Here is a 19,849-nt window from a genome sequence, read left to right as displayed (position 1 = left end):
TTTTTATGATTTTTTTGTATTTTTTAATTTTTTTAATTTTTTTGTATTTTTGAATTAGGATACTCTGAAGAGCTATGTGTAAAACTTGTGAAGGTGCATGTTGTTGATAGGATCCTCCAAAAGTTCACCCTCTGTAGTTGAGAGCTGATATGCACCAGATCCATATGTTGCTGTGATGATGTAAAGACCAAGCCAATTTGGTTCGAACTTACCCTTCTTCTCTCTGTCTTGCTGATTTTTGGGGTTTTCTCTGAGAACCAAATCACCTACCTCAAATGTGCAAGGCTTGACTTTGTGATTGTAGCTACATTGTTCCTTGATTGAATGATGGGTAACTCGAGTGACTGTCTTCCTTGATGAAGAAATTGAGATAGAATTACTAGTGTGTGGACTACACAGGCCCATATGCGTGTCCCCTGAAGAAGTTTGGGCATCACTGATAGAAAAGTCCTTCAAGGAAGCTCCATTAAAGGTCCATGATGTATCACTAGAAGGGAATGGATGTGTGGAACAAGTGGATGAGTTATGAAGGCTTATGATTGTGAAAAGAAGTGAAAGTACGATAGCATGATGGAGACTTAGGATCAACAAGTATGTTTTTTGACTTGAAATTTTAGAACTTTTGACCCCAGTTATTTTGATATTAGGGGAGATCAACTCTTGCTCTTTCTGCTTCATAGGATTTTTATCCTTGACCTTGATTTTTTCAAAGTCCAATAGCTTTTGATTTTGATTTGGACTAAAGGACTTCTCTTTATTTTTAACTTTTAGCTTTTTCTTTTCAAAGCTTGATTTTTGATCCCCAATGAGTAAGGGATTTTGTAATTGTTGTTGATCCAAGTCTGGGAGAGGAGTGGAAATGGAATGAGTGGATGAAATGGTAAGGCTATGTGAGTTCTCAAGAGGGTTGGCAATACACTCAATAGATTCTTCGTAGGAACCACTCTTAGGACTATTGATATCAAGAGATGCTTGCACCACTAGAGGAGATTTGCATTCAGACTTAGTAGCCACAACACTAAGTGGTTCACACCCAATTCCTTGGTCTTGCATATTGCTTGTAGATTGTTCCTATCGACAAAATGTGTTAGGAGATAGTGGGAGTTGATCAACATGAAAGATATACTCACCACATCCTAGGTGTTTAATCTTGAACTTTTCTTTGTGCTCTGCTTGTTTTGATGTAGAAGCTTTCAAGGATTCTAGATCCACATATGTTGAAGATGGAACAACTTCTCGATTTAATGGTATTGTTATTTCTGATCTAGGATGCAGATTGTTGTAATATATGAATGGATTTGGGTCAGCTTTGACAGTCACTTCAACTCCATTGTATGGGAACTTTATACAACAATGATATGTAGATGGTACTGCACTCATCTCATGAATCCATGGACGTCCTAGAAATATGTTGTATGTGAGATCTAGGTCTAGGACTTGAAAAACCACATCCTTTGTAACTAGTCCAACTCTGAGAGGCAAGGTGACCGTTCCTTTGGATGAACGCTCTTCATCATCATATGCCTTGATGGTAATTTTGTTTGTATCATTCATAGCTTTTTCAGAATATCCCAATTGTTTAATAGTGCTCAATGTATAGATGTTTAGACCTGCTCCTCCATCTATCAAGACTCGTTTGATTCTATGTTGGTGTATGAAGGCTTCAATGTGTAATGGTGCATTATGTGGCTGACTTACGAAGGTGTCATTGGCTTCTGTGAATGTAAGGGAGTGTGGAACAGAAAGGTATCCCACCATGGCTTGAAATTGGTCCACGTTCAGATCAGTAGGAATGGCAATGTCTCTCGAGATTTTGTCAAGAATGGCCTTATGTGCGGGGGATATGCGTAGGAGCTCAAGAATGGAGATGAGCGCGGGTGTTTTCCCTAATTGTTCTACAAGGTCATACTCAGGTTTGGTTGATGAGGAAGTGGTGTTCTTGGCTGGAGCACCTTGCAAAGTGATTTTACCTCGATGGGTTGTAACATGACATTTAGAGGTAGGTTCGGAAGAAGATCCAACACCTTTTAGGACAATCTTGGGTCTCTGGGTAGAATTCTCAGGGTTTTTGTCCTTGATGATAATGGTAGAGACGTAATTGTCCATTAAAATGTGATTGATAGTTGAATCATAGTTATAGGTTGCTCTGGTATAGTTGGTTTGGTCATCTGTGGCTTTAGCTTTTCCCTTGTCATGCTTTGGGAATGGTTCCTTAAACATCTCATGTTCTTGATTGGATGAGTGTCCCTCAATCTCAATGTCACCTCTATCAATGAGATCTTGTATGATGTTCTTCAGTCGATGACAATTTCCTATCTTATGACCCTTGCTCTTATGAAATTCACAATACTCATCATCATTCCACCAATTTGGTTTAACCTTTGGCTCATATGGAGGAAAATCTAGAACTGTGATTACCTTGTTTGCCACTAGCTTTTTGAAAACTGACTCAAGTGGTTCTCCTAATGGAGTGTACTTCCTTCGTGATCTGGAAGTTGTTTGAGTATTCACTTGATTGTTTGTAGAACTTGATCCAGAAAAAATGAATTTGGGTCGCACTATGTTGGCATCAACAACACCATCATTGACTGTGTTCTTGTTTCTATTCCAAAATCTTGGTTTGTCTTTTCCCTTAAAGTCATCTTTGTTTTCCTTGAATATCTTAATGACTCCCTGTTCAATTAGGACCTTCTTTGGTTCTAAGCCTTTTTCAATGACATCCTTGAAGGTAGTCAAACAAGCTTTCCTTAGATCATAGCCAATGTCTTTGTTAACATTTTGGGTGAACATCTCTACCATTTGTTTTTGTGGAATTTCACAAGAGCATATGCTGGCTAGATTTCTCCATCTTTGTAAAAATGATGCAAAAGACTCTCCCTCTTTTTGCTTGATGTTGCACAAAGTAGTGACTGATATGTCTGTCTCTATGTTGTAGGAGAAATGTTGAATAAATGCCTCTGCTAAGTCACCCCATGACTTAATACCAGGTGGAAGTTGGGAGAACCATTCCATAGCTTGATCACCTAGGCTTTGTGGGAATAATCTCATCAAATATGTCTCTTCTGTTGCTACCTCAATGCAAGCTGTGAAAAACTGTCTTATGTGTGCCTTAGGATCCCCTTTTCCTCTATACTTATCGAATTTAGGCATCACAAAGTGTGTAGGAAAAGGAGGCATTGGAATGCTCTTGTCAAATGGATAAGGACATATGTCTCTCATTGTGTATGTTGGATTTGGTGTATTTATGTCCTCCATTTTCTTTTGTAAGTCCCTGATTTGTTGTTCCAAATTGCTCTTAGGTGGAGATCGACTTATTGGACCATACCCCATGCTTGAGGCACCAATTGGAGGAGGAGCATGTTGCATATACGGATGATATTGATCATACACATGTTCATATGGAGGAGATATATAGTGATGCTATGTATATGGACCACTTGGTATAGATTCATGTTGAGGAACACCATATCTATTTTGTGCATGTATACCATACTCTACAAGCGTGTCATGTTCTAATGTGTTGCCCCCAAATTTGACACGGGGTTTCCTTGTGTCCAAATTTTGAGCATGCCTTTGAATATCCAATTGCTTTGGTGGTTGATCCTTAGCATTGGTATGTGATTGAGCATATCTTTCTGAATAAGAATTCCATAATGGTCTGCGAAGGTGAGTATCATATGCTTGACCATGTGTATGTGGGACCTCTGGTTTTTGAAACAAAGATGATGGTGATTCAGGTACCATATGTGGTCCTCTATTGCCTCCACTATTAGGCCTTCTTTGATCCATGTTGGAGTGAGGTTGTTGCAAAGGTCGATTTTCCATTATTTGAGACATGTCAAAATCATGAGGTATCTTGGCTCCACTTTGTGCCATCATTTGTAAGAAGTATTGTATATCCCTCCTCATTATTTCCTCAACCAATCGATTGAAATGGGGATCCATAATGGATTCTTCTACATCTGCTGAATGTACTGAAAAGCTGTCCATATCATCATTGTGTGTATCATTGCTGTTTGTAGTGTCCATGTTCTCAACATCTGGAATGTTTCTATAGGCATCCATGTCAGGTAATGTAGTATGATCAGAATTGAAAAAGATATCATTGTCATACTCATAAGAACTAATGTTTGCGGACTCTTGAGCCTCTTTAGTTTCTCTCCTAGATTTTTGAAGACGGGTTTCAACCATGAACTAGGTATTGATCGAGATGTGTGAGACTATATGAAAATGGAAAAAGTATGGAAGACCAAGGGTTGGATGGAATGTAAATGAATCTGAGGTGTACTTGCAATGTCCAAAGTGTAAGACCAAGTATGTATGTAGTAGAGTAGGTGTGACTTCCAAAGAGAGGATAGTTTCTCTTGATGAGGTAAGTTGACCTTGACTCTAAGTAAGACCAAATGAGACCCAAAGGTGAGAGACCTTGATGAGGGACCACTTAGCAAAGTGTTGTTGTATGTAGTGTGTTGACAAACTACGATGAGGACAAGCAAGTGACCTTTTGACTCAAGTTTAGACAAATGTGAATGTAATGTAAGGTGTAAAGCAATGATGGATTTTGTGAGACCCAAAGACAAGTTGACTGCTAGATGAAAATCTAGAGAAACAACCTAGGAAGCTCAGGAATTCCGAAACTGATTGCTCTTGTTTGTTGGACTGTAAAATTTTTCCAATTTGTGAAGTTGTTGTTGTGACCAAATCTGAATGTTTGACTATTTTTCGTGACAAGAGGACTCAATGTTTGCAAGTGTCTAGACTCAAAATGACTCCAAGAAAAGTGTGTTGTTTGATGTAAAAATTGTTTTGCATACACTTGAAGACACAAAAGACATAATGTTTTTTTGTTTGGTCTTAAATGTTTTGAATGTTTAAAATAAGTCAAGCACAATTCTTATGGCTGGCCAAGACAATAGTTGTTGATCCCACATGGGGTTTTACCCCCGAGGCTACGCTATTCAGAGCGGATACTTAGATGCTTGACCTCACTGGCTCCACCCTCGGCACTCACTTCTCGGGTCAGCCAAGCATTAGTCCCCATGAAAACTCCCTATGGCAAACTTTGTATCTCTACTAAAAACCATATGTGTGTGGGCCGCTACCAGAGGTCCAACCTCCTGCCTCAACAACTAGAAGGATTTGGGCTTCTAAAACAAAAAGGTGCTAGTAAGGGCATTCGCTCGTGTGGCCATACATGCGGCACTTTCAACTCTATAAATATAGAAGGCTCCCAGCGGGTAGGGGTTACGCCCTACAACTGATCAAATAAATTTGATCAAACAGGTTTATGGGGAGACATAGTGTCGGTATGAACTAATCAACACATGTTATCCATAGTTTTCACCATGAATACAATTGTTTATAGTGGTTCGGAAGAGGTGGATTTTCCTCACTACCATTTGGGTCGTTCTCTTCTCACTAGTAGTCCTAATGACCACACGGGAAGACAGACCCTCTAAAGATTAAACAAAAAGAGTCTATTGCTCAAGACACAAAAGACAATGATTCAATTTTAGTGCACCAATTGAAGTGTTTGCTAGTCTATGAAAACAAGGCATACAATAAAAATCCAAAAACCCTTGCCAAGGACCTGCAACAAAGAGTTGTTAGTAGTTTGGATTGTTTGAAATAATCACCCCTTCCTGCAAGCACACAAGTTAGGTAAATTTTAAATCCAAAAGACTTTGTGAAAATAGGGGCCTTCAACCAAACGATTTTCCTTTCAAGACAAGCTGCACCAATTTCGTTAGCTAGATCTGAAAATGTTAGCTCAAAATAAACTGGATTTGAAACATTAAATGCAAAAACCCAAAACTAAATCAATAACTCAAAATTTGAAATCAGTGCACACAGACGCGATTACCCTTGACATAGACGCGACTTCGTGATGCAGACACGGTTCTGTGAGACACAAACGCGGCTCTAGAATGCAGACACGACCTCTGGACACAAACGCGGCTAAAAACACCGCAGACGCGATTGAGGAACGATTTCTGGAACCTGCAAAAATAAAATACTACCGATAACATAGACGCGATTCTAGATGTCGCAGATGCGCCAGAAAATCAAAAACGCGATCCGAAAGTATGCAGACGCGAGAATATCAAAATGTTGTCGAAAACGCCATATCTGCAACTTCAAAATACAAAATCTGCAACAAGGATGTTAAATGCAAAAAGGGACAAGAGTCCCACCGGGCGTGCCAAAATGTATATGGTGAAAATGGATAACAATAATGATAATATTGAAAGGCTAAATGAATTCAACCACAAAACCCTAGCCTAACAACAACAAAGATCCACCATAACATATGAAGATTACCTAAGACAATGCAAATCAAACGAAATCACAAAGATTATACCATCACATGTCCAATAGGGTTTGGATCTCCATTCTTCCTATCTCCATTGATCTTGCTTGATATATTTGCTCTCAGATTTTATGTGCACAAGAGCTCAACAAAGAACAGAATGTGGTTGCAAGTAGGATCACATATGCTCAAAAACGTAAAGTAGTCAATTCATCCAGTAGTTAGAATGATTGATTAGGATGATTGATTAACTAGGGTCGATAATGAAGGAAGTATCTCCTTATATAGAAGACACAATATGAAATGGAGGGATAAGATTGAGAGGTGTAAAAGGAGGTCGGCTATGATTAGAGGGTAGGTAAAAGAAATAATAAAATAATGAAAGGGGTAGGTAGTGTATGAATTAAGAGATGAATGACATGTGTCATGGGTAGAAAAGGTTAATGAATTAATTAAATAAATAATGATTTATTTAATTAATAGAGGGAGTGAGATCAATTAAATAAATAAAATATTTATTTAATTTAGGAAAAGGATCATTTAAATAAATAAATGTATTTATTTAAATGCGAAATAAGGCTAGAAGAGGATAAATGAATTAATTAAATAAATAAATATTTATTTAATTAATAAATGAATTAAGCTAAAGTAATTAAATAAATAAACTATTTATTTAATTAGACATGACAATTTTGAGTGTCTACACTATTCATTCCCATTTAAATATTTTTCCTAGATTTTAATTTTAATTATTTTTCTACCATTTTATAAAAAAGATTGCATTTATTTCTACAAGAATTCATTTACTTAAATAAATCTAAGATAGGATAGAATTTCAACTGTTATACATGATTTTTAGTTTTAGTTTTTAGGACTTTGCAATAAAATTTATATCATTGACATTTTATCCTATAAATAATATATTTAATAAACTCCTACATTAATTAAGGATTTGATTATGAAAAAAATTCTAAGAATTTGTCATGAGGGTGTCCTTTGAACCTATGAGTCCATTTAAAATTAAACATTGTATAAAATTAAACCCTACCATCATAATCTTGCATCAAAAGTATTTTATGTATTATTTATTTAATTAAAGAATAAAAGATTTTACCATTGTCTAATTAAAAAGATCCTTAAGATTCATTCTTTTTATTGTAAATAACTTGAAGCTAAAGTTGAAACATGAAATAGAAATAAGATATGTTCTATAATATTAACAATTGATACAAATGAAAGTTCTTTCATTCCAAATTAAAAGAGAAGAGAGGATTAGAGGTTACATTTTGTTTTCCAGATTCTTATTTTAATCTACAATATAACTTTGCCAGATATTTGAGAAGGGAAAGTACACGGAAAGTATCATCAGGGTGTTTTTCCACCCAACCATAGACTTACTAGTCCCTCGTGTCGTATCTAATTGGATTGGTCTGATCCTTCACAGGGAGGTAATGGGAAATTGAACTCATACCATCTAAGGCTGGTGTATAATCCTACACATCTCCCTAGTTGGTCATACACTAAAGGCAACCCCTAACTAGTATGACCTCTAACTGGGGTGTATATCTGGACTATTGAACTGACTGATGCTCGGTGAATTGAGCATCATATTGGCCAAAGGTTTTAACATAGTTGCAGTCATACTAGATCGTGAAGTCAAGTTCCACCCTACTCGGATGCAACTTAAGGTTTTAGGACATAGGTTTTGTTTAAGAGTTTAAAGTTTTGGTCGACCATTATCACAACCACTTAGTGACCAATTGTCACTCATGAGCAATACAAGAATTTTATTATTGAAATAATGGATTTAATTTTTAATAAAGCCTTAGTTGCAAAAGATAGACAGGCAATAGAGTTGCCAGTTCTCATGTACACCTTAAATATTTGAAATTTTATCATGCATGACATGAATTTGTTGTCACTACAATATCTAAGATCTTTGTTTATAAATAATATGCTAACTACATTTTTTAGTATTGGTGTTCTACTCTTGTTCGTCTTTCTTTTCCAAAACTAAGGTTAAGTTTCAATCTCATCCAATTGGAGGTTGATCTCAGTTTGTGTGAGCAGCTACACAACTATTGAAAATTCTTTGTTTTGGTTTAATTTTGAAACCGAAAAATAATGAAGAAGATTTCTCAGTGATTCAAGTTTCCCTGGATATATATATCCTAAATTTCTGAGCTGTATTATGTTGTTTTTCCATATTAGCTATGCTCATCGTGATTATTAAGCTATGATCCTCACACACACACATATATATATATATAAATATATACATATATATACATTAAGTTGTAATCCCCACACACATAAATATACATATATCTATATGTATATATGTATATATGTATATACATATATACATATGTGTGTGTGCATGTACATACATGTATGTATATATACATACATGTATATATGTATATAGACATATATATATATATATATATATATTTATATATATATATATATAGACACACACACACACACACAAAGAGATAGATAAATAGATATAATTATTGTAGCATCCTAAAATTACACCCCTTGCAAATTTTTATCACATTTGGGTCTTCGCCTTAGTGTTTGTGCCCCTTGGCCTAATCGAAGACCTAATTATGCTCATACATGTCATAAACACCATCTAGCTCAAAGATGCACCCCATTGCCACCTTGATCTTTCCCCCAAAATAGGGCAGGACTAGAGAGTGGCGTCCTGGTCCTCCCTAATGGGGACCTATTTGGGACCCCCTGTCTATCTCAAATTTGAGTGGGAAAACCCCATCCATGTCGGCTCATGCCAAAAAATTAATTAATTTTCTCTTAGAGAAAGTATATATGAGGGATTTCCCCTCTCAAATGATGGACTGATGACATTCATGAGCAAGCATTGAGCATTCAAGCATTCAAGAGCAATTGAGAATTTTCAGTCTTCCTTCAAGCTTTGGAGCAGTAATAGAGTCATTATTTCAAGCATTGAAGAGGAGATCATCATTCTAATTCATAAAGTCCCAATTTCATGTGGAGGCAAACAAAACTTCACAAAGAAGTATAAGCATTTCATTTTCAGTCAATTCAACATCCCCTCAAAGAGGAGGATTTCTACTTTCATTCATTTCAATTACATTATTTCAACCACTTGGTTAATTCCAAAACTAGGGTTTGACCTAAAGGAAAACCCCTATCTCCAACACGTTTCCTTTTCCTTTTATGTGCAGAAAAGTAGGTGCACAGTTGTATCTCTCAGGATAAGCTTCAGATACAGAGACAAAAAAACCCTTTTTAGCAATCGAAAATTTCGAAGGACCAGGAGGGGCATCCTGGTCCTTGCACTCAGTCCTTGCTACTTTTGGAAGTTGTCGCAAAGCAGTTCCGAATCATCTCATGCTTCTCATATCTAGGTGCACGGCAAAATCGCAAATTTACAACTCATTGTTTTCTCAAATTTGTCCTCATTTCCAACTCACTTAGTCTTAATTCAACTAGTAAACTTATAAAAGAGGGTCAAACACATTCCATTTAAATCAATCTACTTAGTATTCAGTCCTAATCTAATTAGTGACTGAATCTATTGGATTTCTCCCCCCCCCCCTCTTTAAAATGTAAAGGCATCTCCCCATTCAAGTGAAAATGGGTGATTTGGTGATTTCTCCTTGTATCTTGCAAATTGCTAAGTTGCCTAATTTTCCCTTTTACATTTTTGGTGAACCCGAGATGTCTTATCCTTACTTCTGACTTTTATTTCAGGTTTGAGTCAAATACAATTTACAATTCAAATTTTTAATTACAAGTTTAATTTCCTTGCAATTTAAAAAAAATTAGAGGTTAAATTCACAAAACCCTAATTTTTAGATTCAAAATTGAGCTTGTAATTTATCTAAATTGGATTAATTATTTCAGACCTGAGAACTCTTCAATTTTATAATTCAATTTTTCATTTACATGTTCACTTTTCAACAATTGTTTTTAGAATTAAGTGGTTAAATAAAAAAACCCTAGTTTTTAATATTAAAATTTAACTTGTGGATTGTGTAGATCTTGAATTAATTTTCAGATTTGAGTTCTTGCTTCAATTTCAAAATTCACATTCCCACCTTACAACATTCAAATTTTTCAAATTTAAATTTTTAAAATTAAACAGTTTATGCAACAAACCCTAATTTTAGATTTAAATTAATCTTGTGCAATTTCCAATTTTCTTTTAAGCATTTAATCAATTTAATTGAATCTGAAGCTCATAAAAGTTGGCCCTTAACCTTAAGTGTGCCCTTTTTTGTTTCATTCTTTCAATTAATCATCTTATTGAACATCTTAAGTGTGTCTGTGAGATTTTGCCAAGATCAAGAGGCAATGGAAAGCACAAATAAGAGAGAACAAAATAGATGATAGGAATAAACTGTATTCTATCAAGATGCAAAATATGATCAACTAGATCATTACAAGATATAGATTGATTGCCCGTACAAACAATGTAGATGAGCCTTCTTATATAGGCAAGGCTTATGGATATGTGAGCACACAAACATGACATGTGGCTCAATACGAAACAAGGGTAGGTAGGAAATAGGTGTGGGTCGGTAGGAGAAATAATATAATATTCTACATGGGGTGGATCATCCACTGAATGTGGAGTGTAACAACAAGATAAGATCAACACTATAAAAAGTGGAAAGTCTCCTAATCACACTATCCCAATGTGGCACAAACACCCAAGTGTCTCATACCCAAACTACTATTAAATGCACGTACCTAAGTAAACTTAAGTAAAGTGTAAGAATATCCATGATGAATAATTATTTACACCAACACCCCCCCTTAAGTGCAACTTAGGGGAATGCACTAAAGTCTACAATGCAACTAAGAAATGCAAGATGGGTCCCGGCTACGAGGTCATGTTAGGTACCCATGTACAAATGCAAATGCATGAAAATGAATGCAATGAAATCTCTCACAAAGCGGGGAAAGAGAGAAAAACCCAATGGGAAAAAACCCTCCCCCAAAAGAGAGATGATGAAAGCACATAATGCTCTCAATGATGAATGAAAAGAACAAAACTATGTCCCCCTCATAAGAGAGAAGAAGAGACCATGAAGCCCCCTTCAATGTTGAATCTCTTGTAAAGATGGTCTAATGATGATGACCAAAATTCCTCCCCATAAGGAAGAAAGAGAGTCAATGTTGCACCAATAATGTCAAAGTGTGACAAAACCAAGTACCAAGTCAATGTCGATGAATCACTCGCTGCAACAAAAAGAAGATCAGGCATGGAGACAACCTGTTGTGAGCATCATCTGGATACTCAGAAATAGCAGAAATACTGGTACAAACCAAGTCTCACGGGAGCCATGCACAAATGTGTACAATCTAAGTCTCAACTGGAGCCATGCACCAAGTCTCACAAGATATTCCTAATCTATGTGTACAAGAGGATTACATCAAATATGTCAACGATGACAAGATACAAAGAAGTGTGGCACTTTATGAGAGTGTGAGTATAATATTGCTCAAGCAAGAGCATACATCATGATAAAATATTCAAATGTGGAAACATGAAAATGATGGCACCAACAAAGAAGCCTTATAGAATACTGCAGATGAAGATGCCTTTGAATGGAATTTCACCAAGAGATATAAATGAACAATTGACCCCCCATAAAAACATCATGTTGGCACTTGAAAATAATGGCAAAGTGGACTTCTGATTTCAACTTTACAAATTCTCAAAATGAGATATAAGAGACTTCAACAAATACTGCTAGTGATCTAAACTGAGATCTAAGTAAAATACAAGTACCAAATAGGTAAAAAATGACCAAATACTGAAAGTAAAATTTATACTCAAAATCACTGCAAACAAATAGTAGATTATGAAAGTAGACAAATAATTATGCACTTTAAAAAAAAACGGCACCTGAAAAGGAGTCCATATGAGCCCAAATGAAGCCTCCAAATTTGTAAAAATCAGGATTTCATGATTTTCAAACAACCTGTATCTGAAAATTAAAAAAATCATGCACCACTGTATAGATCACAAAATTATACCCCAAAACAAAAAAAATTGCTCAACAAAAGGAGTCCGGATGAGTGAGATATCGCTATTTGAAAATTGCCTGCAAAATTATAATTTCTGGAAAATTTCCGCCACAGCTTCAAACTTCAAATGCCTCTAGATTTGGCCTCGGAAGTCTGATTTGGATGAAACAAAAGGCAAAAATAGCTTTCTTGGACCTCCTAAATCCAATGGTGACCTCAGATTTGACCCATCAAGCTTCAATAATAACCTGCGATAAAAAAGCTCTAAAATGCAAACCCCAAATAACATCAAATTTCTCTCAATTGGCAAACCAATGACACTCTAATGGCTCTAATACCATGTGAGATTTTGCCAAGATCAAGAGGCAATGTAAATCACAAATAAGAGAGAACAAAATAGATGATAGGAATAAACTGTATTCTATCAAGATGCAAAATATGATCAACTAGATCATTACAAGATATAAATTGATTGTCCGTACAAACAATGTAGATGAGCCTTCTTATATAGGCAAGGCTTATGGATATGTGAGCACACAAACATGACATGTGGCTCAATAAGAAACAAGGGTAGATAGGAAATAGGTGTGGGTAGGTAGGAGAAATAATATAATATTCCACATGAGGTGGATCACCCACTGAATGTGGAGTGTAACAACAAGATAAGATCAACACTATAAAAAGTGGAAAGTCTCCTACACACACTATCCCAATGTGGCACAAACACCCAAGTGTCTCATACCCAAACTACTATTAAATGCACGTACCTAAGTAAACTTAAGTAAAGTGTAAGAATATCCATGATGAATAATTATTTACACCAACAGTGTCCTATTTCAAGGCCTTATTTCGGATATCTAGACATCTCCAATTTCCATATCGTTCTAGATTACCAATTTCCTAAAAATTTGGTAAAAATTTGGTCGGACCAGGAGGAACTTGGTCTTGATTTTTTCTCCTCAAATTTTAGGAGCTTGTTTTAACTGTATTTTATTGTTCAATTCCAGAGGTTTATGAAATTTTATTGATTTTAGGTCGCCCTAAGGTCGAAAGCAAATCTATATTTCAACATTTCAATTTTCAATTTAAATTTTAAAATTAAGTGGTTATTTGCATACACCTTGATTTTTAAAATTAAATTGATTTATTCAATATTTCAACATTTCAAAATTTTAAATTGTAAAATTAAGAGGTTAGCTTTTGACAACCCTTATTTTAAATTTAAATCTTCCCTCCTTTCAATTTTCAATTTTAAAATTAAGAGGTTATTTTCATTGGGCCCTAATTTTAAAATTCAGTCTCTTGTGGATAATTTTCATTTTCATTTTCCTAGGAGATTGCATTATTGCTCTTTATTCTTTCAATCAGTTTGTTCATCTAATTGGGTAATCATTTTTCCTAGAATTTTGCATTATTCAATTATTTTGTAACTTAGATTCCAAGATTTGAAATTTAGATTTCTAATTTCCCTCCCTTAGTGCATGAGTTTTAGTACCATTAGTCCTACCTATAGTATCACCACGAGAAGAAGAAGTAGAATTAAGGTTGCCCAAGGTTTAATTGCAGAGGAGATGGAGCCAAATTTGGCTATCTTTTTCAATGAGGATATTGGTGGCTCTTCCAATCCTACAGATATCCCCATTTATCCTCTTGATAATTCTCATGGTGTAGAGGAATCACTGAATAGGGTATTCATTGACCAATTGGTGAAGATGGACAATCAATTTGACAATCTTCAACAATGGATGAGTCAAGAGTACCCAGAAAGTGAGGCTCTCCCATTGATTGAAGGATTCAAACAAATGATTCAAAGTGATAAACATGGTGTTGATATCTTGCATGGTATTTCTCATATTGTTGATTCTAATATTATGCCCATGAAGAGTTTTTTTGAAGCCCTACATCATACACAACCTCCTAGTCAAGTTATTCATTTCATTCCTTTGACAACTCCTATGACTAGTGTTCTCACCTTCGCATCAAACATTATGGCTACCTCTACACAAAATGTCATACCTACAAGTTTTAGTCATGGGGGGAAATACCTCTTCTTTCATTCCTCCTACTATGAGTATTCCCCTTGTTACCCAGTCACCTTTACCACCTATAAATGTTAGTCAAGGGGGCAACTCCTTCAATCACTGTTCCTTCATTCCTCCTATGAATCTTCCATTTGTTACCCAATCTTCTCCAATACCTACCTACCATAGTGTCCCACCTCCTTGTTCTCTTCCTTCATTAAATAATGTTACTCCTCCTTCTCAATTCAACATGTCTAATTTCAATCCTTCTATCGAAGCTACTATCACTAATCTACCTCAAATAGTGTCCTCCTTACAACAACAAATATCTTCTATGAATCAATCTAAGTATAATGTGTCCACGTTTGATGTAGCGAGCCCATTATCCAATGAAATTGTCAAAGTTGTCCCTCCCAAGCATGTAGAAGTCCCTCAATTGAAACTTTATAACAGAAAAGGTGATCCCTTAACTCACGTTAAAACATTCCAAACTTTGTGTAATGATTTTCTCATGATCAAAGAATGTTAGCAAAAATATTTACTAGAATATTAAGGGATAAATCTCTACAATGGTATTTTCCTTTGCCTCCTTATTCTATTACCTCTTTTCAACAATTGGCTAATGCTTTTATTCAACAATTTCACAATAACATTGGTCCTAGAATTACTTTGACTGATTTGATGCATTGTAAACAAGGTGTTAAAGAAAAAGTGACTGATTTTATTGGTAGATATAAGCATTTGTATTCTCATATTTCTTTTCCTATGCCTGGTCAAGATATCCGGAGAATTTTTATTTCTAATTTGCAAAAAAAAAATAGGGATAAACTTCTCTTAATTGAGTTTACTTCCCTTCTGCAGTTATGCGCAGTACTTCACAATTATCAACTGACTATGAGTCAATTAGAGCAATCTCCTTCCATGGCTCTGAGTGATAAGGGTGATAGTGCTCAACAACTATTTGTGAAGTTCAAACCAAACAAAGGATCCATCAAATTCAATGACAACAATAACAACATTCAAGTAGCAATCACTACAAGTGTGCCTCCTTTGTCTAAATACATTAAAAGAGAAAAATAATTTACTCCTTTGAATGAATATTTGCATAGAATTATGTCTCAGTTATTACAAAGGAATATGTTAAAACTTCCCCCAATTAAACAAATTGATCCATCTATGACAACTTCACCTTACTTTGATGCTAAATCATTTTGCCAATACCATCATCAACCTAGTCATGACACTGAAAAGTGTTTTTCATTAAGTAAGATTCAAGATTTGATTGATAACAATACCATATCCATGGCAGGTGTGAATGATAAAGGAAACAAATTTGTAGCTCCTCTCAATCAAAATCTTCAAGTTTTCACTGATCCTTTACCATCCCATTCCACTAATGTGATTGAAATTGATCATCTTGCTTTCTCTCCTATTGATGTTGGTCTTGAACCTAATAATGTGGTGAACCTTGTAGATCAAAAAGAATCTCCTAAGTACTTGTGCATCACATTTGATCCTAGTGAGACCATTAAAGCACTTGATGGCCCATTATGCATAAGTGCAAAAATAAAAGGTATACCTTCTAGAGGAGTTCTTATTGACCCCACTTGCATGCTTAATGTGATAACTGAAGAATATATTTATACTTTGCAAATGCATCAAGTGATATATGATGATATTGATATGATAGTTAGAGTTTTTTATGGCTTCTCTTGTATTGCTATTGGTTCTATCACACTTCCTATTGATGTCAACACTAAATCCCTAGATGTTCAATTTTCTATCATTCATACATCCGATCAATTTCGTGTGAAGTTGGGACATCCTTAGCTCTCTTCCATGAAAGCGATCGCTTCTACTGTTCATAAGTGTTTGAAATTTCCTCATAATGGTAAAATCATAACTGATAATCATAGCATGTATCAACTGGTAGTGAGGCATAGAGATGATTGTCTTGATTACTTTTGGTCCAAAAAATTCTAACCTCTTCAACCTAGAAGTGATGCTCTCTTTAAATCATATCAAAATTGAAAAAATGAGATGATTTTATCCTTGAGTAAACCAAGAAATCCAACACTTAGCCTTCCTCATGATGATCATATGCCTCTTCTTTAGGATACAATTATTCTTCCTCCCAAAGAGACATCAATTTCTTCTCTTGTGGATGAGTTTGTTCTCCCTCCCAAATGTCAAGCTAAGTGTAGACCTATTCCTCCTCCTCATGATGGACTTGATCTCCTTCCTACACCTCTCATTCCTCCTTTATATGGTGTGGTTCCTCCTCCTTCATCTTATAAAGAGAAGCGATCGGCCTCTCCTATTGTCCAACCTAAAAGACCTCAACCCATTCATCCTTCCCTAAAAGAAGAGACAAAGCCCATACCTGATGAACCTAAACCTTCAGCCAAAACCATGTGAAACTATTATGCAAGAGAACGCTGCTGGAGATGTCGTGATAGATCTCTTGAAGTTACTTTCCAAACCATTTATTCTCCTAAAACACCAACTATTGACATAATTCCATTTTCTCCTAAACAAGATGTTCAACCTAATTCTCCAAGATGCAAAATGCTTAAGACAAATGATGGATTAAGTTATATTCCTATTAGAGCTCCTATTTTTGTTAATCTTGATGAAGAAATAGGTGAAAACGTTGTTAATGATGAAAATGTTGATCCTAATATTTCTGATGTTGAATATGAATATGTTGATGTTAATAGTGATCTATTTGCAAAATTTTCAAAAGCAAAAATCCTAGCTCCTAGTAATGAACAAAGTGACTCATAATTAGAGCATGGTCCTTGTTTGGAACTCGTGATAGCTCTATCTACTGTGCTCTATGTGGCTCCTCTTGCATGTTGTCCACCTTCCTAAAATAATGATCAACAAGATCGATGGGAGGATGATGTGCTTCATTAGCTTCATTAGCACTGTGGATTCTCTTTCTCTCTCCTCCCTTGCTTGTTTGTGATCCTTATTCTATTTATTTCCATATTTTTCTATTTGTTGTCCCTAGTGTTGTCTAACTTGAGGATGATGCAAAGATTTGAGATCTCTTTCGGTCTCTTCCACGTTGACTCAAAAGACACATGTGTTTCCTTCTTCCATGGTGGTTTCATATCTTTGGGGGATGAGGACAATTCTATGCACATATATATACATGATATACATGAGTTATCATAAAAAGCATACTAACCCCAGAGTTAAGTGAAGCCACCCCGTGTTTTGTGTTTTGTGTTCATTATCCTTTGATTTGTCCTCTATCGGGGGCTAAATTATTGTGATAAAATGCTTGTCTTTTTAGGTGTATTCTACCTTAAAGCAATTGCTCTCGGCAAGGCGTGTGTAGTCGCTTTAACATGGGCACATACACTCCACTCATGATTCTCTCTCTTGATACTTAAAGTTACTTAGCGAACTTTTTCTTTGCTTTGTAATTTTTTTTGGTATTTTTTCTTTTCACCTCTCATAGTAAGAGAACCTTATTAGTTGTAGTCCTAGTTCTCTCTTTCTCTCTCATGATCTTCCCTTTTACCTTATCATTGAAGTCATAAGATCCTGAATTCCACAAGGGGCTTGGTGTATCTTGCCTCTTTGACATGGTGAAAGTATTTCAATCTGAACTCCTTGTACTTTAGTGTGAGTATTTGTGTAACCTCATACTCCTGCTAAAGTGGGGGCTAAATGTAGCATCCTAATATTGCACCTCTTGCAAATTTTGATCACATTTGGGTCTTCGCCTTAGTGTTTGCACCCCTTGGCCTAATCAGAGACCTGATTATGCTTATACACATCATAAAAACCATCTATCTCAAAGATGCACCCCATTGTCACCTTGATCCTGCCCCAAAATAGGGTAGGACCAGGGCATAGCGCCTTGGTGGTCCTCACGTCCTAGTCCTCCCTAATGGGGACCTATTTTGGACCCCCTAGTCTATCTCAAATTTGAGCAGGAAAACCCCCTCCATGTCAGCTCATGTCCGAAAATTAATTCATTTTCCCTTTGGGCAAGTTTATAAGAGGGATTTCCCCTCTCATTTGATGGATTTATGACATTCATGAGCGAGAATTGAGCATTCAAGAGATCGAGCATTCAAGAGCAATTGAGCATTTTTAGTCTTCCTTCAATATTTGGAGGAGCAATAGAGGTTGAAATTTTAAGCACTGAAGAGGAGATCATCATCCTAATTCATGAAGTCCTAATTCCATGTGGAGGCAAGCAAAACTTCACAAGATGGTATAGGAATTTCATTTTCAGTCAATTCAACATCCCCTCAAATAGGAGGATTTCTACTTTTATTCATTTCAATTACATTATTTCAACCACCTGGTTAATTCTAAAACTGGGGTTTGACCTAAAGGAAAACCCCTATCCATAACACATTTCCCTTTCCTTTTGTGTGCAAAAAAGAAAGTGCGCAACTATAACTCTCGGGATAAGCTTTAGATACAGCGACGGGAAAACCCTTTTCAACGATCGAAAATTTCGGAGGACTGGGAGGGGGCATCTGGGTCTCTGCACTCAGTCCCTACTACTTTTGGCAGTTTTCACAGAGCAGTTTCGAATCATCTCATACTTATTAGATCTAGGTGCATGTTGAAATCCTGAATTTAGAACTCATTGTTTTCTCATATCTTTGTCTTCATTTCCAACACTTAGTCTTAATCCAACTAGTCAACTCATAAAAGAGGGTCAAACACATTCTATTTCAATCAATCTACTTAGCATTCAGTCCTAATCTAATTAGCGATCGAATCTAGTGGATTCTCCCTCACCTGCCCCCCTCCCCTCTTTTAAATGTAAAGACATCTCCCAATTCAAACGAAAATAGGTGATTTGGTGATTTCTCCTTCTATCTTGCAAATTGCCAAGTCATCTAATTTTCCCTTTTACACATATAGATATACATATACATATACATACAGATGTACATATGTATATATATACATATCATGCATGTATTCATGGATGAATGTAGTATGTATGTATGTACACATACATACATACATACATACATACATGTATATGCATGTATGTATATGTATGTATGTATGTATATGTATATATCTATGTATGTATGTGTATGTATGTATGTATATATATATGTATGTATGTATATAAATATATGTACGCACGTATGTATGTATGAATGCTTGTATATATATATATATATATATATATATATATATATATATATATATATATATATATATACGTGTGTATATATTTACATGTGTATATATTTACATGTGTATATATACACACATGTACACACACACACATACCTACGTATATATATGTATGTATATACATGTGTGTGTATATGTACACACACACATATATATACATATGTATGTGTATATGTATATATAGAGAGATATATACATATATATACATGTGTGTACATATGTATGTATGTATATATAGATACATGTATATATATACATGTACACACACAGATATATATAGATATATATATATATATAT

Source organism: Cryptomeria japonica, chromosome 4 (genome assembly GCF_030272615.1).
Source record: "Cryptomeria japonica chromosome 4, Sugi_1.0, whole genome shotgun sequence".
Taxonomy (NCBI): Eukaryota; Viridiplantae; Streptophyta; class Pinopsida; order Cupressales; family Cupressaceae; genus Cryptomeria; species Cryptomeria japonica.
The sequence above is the reverse complement of the archived record's forward strand: the minus strand, read 5'-3'. Positions refer to the sequence as shown.